This window comes from Bombina bombina, chromosome 1, assembly GCF_027579735.1.
Source record: "Bombina bombina isolate aBomBom1 chromosome 1, aBomBom1.pri, whole genome shotgun sequence".
Classification (NCBI taxonomy): Eukaryota; Metazoa; Chordata; class Amphibia; order Anura; family Bombinatoridae; genus Bombina; species Bombina bombina.
In genome coordinates, this window is record NC_069499.1 from 957808298 (window position 1) to 957810611 (window position 2314).

Genomic DNA, 2314 nt, shown 5'->3' on the forward strand with positions numbered 1-2314 from the left:
GGAGATGGAGAGAGAGAGGGGAGATGGAGAGAGAGAGGGGAGATGGAGAGAGAGAGGGGAGATGGAGAGAGAGAGGGGAGATTGAGAGAGAGAGGGGAGATGGAGAGAGAGAGAGAGAGGGGGGGGGGGAGATAGAGAGAGAGAGGGGAGAGAGAGAGAGAGAGCGGGGAGATAGAGAGAGAGAGAGGGGAGATAGGGGGAGAGAGAGAGAGGGGGGAGAGAGAGAGAAGAGAGAGAGAGAAGGGAGATAGAGAGAGAGAGAGGGGAGATAGAGAGAGAGGGGAGAGAGAGAGAGGAGAGAGAGAGAGAGGGGAGAGAGAGAGGGGGGAGAGAGAGAGAGGGGGGAGAGAGAGAGAGGGGGGAGAGAGAGAGAGGGGAGAGAGAGAGAGAGGGGAGAGAGAGAGAGGGGAGAGAGAGAGAGTGGGGAGAGAGAGAGAGTGGGGAGAGAGAGAGTGGGGAGAGAGAGAGTGGGGAGATAGATAGAGAGAGAGAGAGAGAGAGAGAGAGAGAGAGGGGGAGATAGAGAGAGAGAGGGTTAAAGGGACAGTGAACTGAATTTTTTTTCCCCCTCAATGTGTTTCCAAATTATAACTTGTTAAACCAGCTGCATAATATATTAGAATGCTTCTTTAGGTTTATAGCTGTTTTCTCTTTGAAATCACAACCCATCAAAATGGGTTGAGCTTGCAGGGAAATCATATAGCCTTATTTTATCCCTTTTTGTACACACACATGCTTCTTTTTATTATCTCTATCTGTAAACTTGGAGGGAACAATTAAACATTAATATTTTGTTACTCATCTCTCCTACCTCCTACTGGGAGTGTAATTTCTTCTCCTAGCTACATTTTCACAGCTTTTCTATAAGCCTATTATTAAGTGTAAAAACTTTCAGTATAAGCAAAGATACCACAGGCAAAATCACCGATTTCAAATGCCCAATAAAGGAAAATTAGTTATTTGTAATCAATCTAATACACTCCAGCAGGTAAAATTGATCATTGGGAACAAATTAAGGGGACAAAATGTAGGGTATGCTGTCCCTTTAAGGAAAGTAGTGAAATGGGTTGTATTATTTTGTATTATCTGGCTCATAAATTCACTTTATTTGTGGAGTGTTCATAAAAGTTTTAGTGTAGAATTTGGACTTAGAAAAGTGTAAGAGGAGTTGCAAATACATTGCTGGACTATTACGCACCTGCAGATTCAGAATTGAGCAAACACTTGTGATGTTTTTAAATAAAATGTGACCAGTAGTAGCCTTAATGTGCTGACTCAGAGGGGTGCAAATGGAATGGAGATGTAATGTGATCAGGGGTCTGAGTTTTGGGGTATTAGCAGCACTTGGAGTTTACAATATATGAGAACCTGCATATAAGACGCACAGTACCAGGGGCTCCACAAGCAGATAATGATGGCTGTAACTAGCAGCGTGTGCTTCTGTGGCTTGTGCCTTTATAGCATCGCGTGCCTCTTGGTCCCACTGTCTGCACCTCTCATGCAGTTATCTATGGATGTCATATACAGATCTGTACTTCTTTTCCTTAAAAGTAATGTTACATGTATACTTTCTATACATTCATTTATTTACATTTTAATATAGATCATACAACTATTTTTATACTTTTGAAGTATATTTATTAGCATATTCAATATTAACACTTTTTACCAAGCAAAACTGTAATTATTTATTATTTTTGTACCAGTCTAATTAACAAAATTATATCAGAACATTTTATAATCATATGTTAATAAAATCTATTTGTTATTGGTGTTGACAGAAGCTCATTTAGAAAGACAATCATGGTGTTTTGGCATTCTGTAAGTGTTATATCATAGATGATAGCACAATACATTTTTGTGATTTCAAGCAATATATCCTGTGATACTGGGCTGGCACTAATTATCTCAGACAATAAGCACTGTGATATTACTGTGACACTGGCACTAATTATCTCAGACAATAAGCACTGTGATATTACTGTGACACTGGCACCAATTATCTCAGACAATAAGCACTGTGATATTACTGTGACACTGGCACCAATTATCTCAGACAATAAGTACTGTGATATTACTGTGACACTGGCACCAAGTATCTCAGACAATAAGCACTGTGATATTATTGTGACACTGGCACCAATTATCTCAGACAATAAGCACTGTGATATTACTGTGACACTGGCACCAAGTATCTCAGACAATAAGCACTGTGATATTACTGTGACACTGGCACCAATTATCTCAGACAATAAGCACTGTGATATTACTGTGACACTGGCACCAAGCATCTCAGACAATAAGCACTGTAATA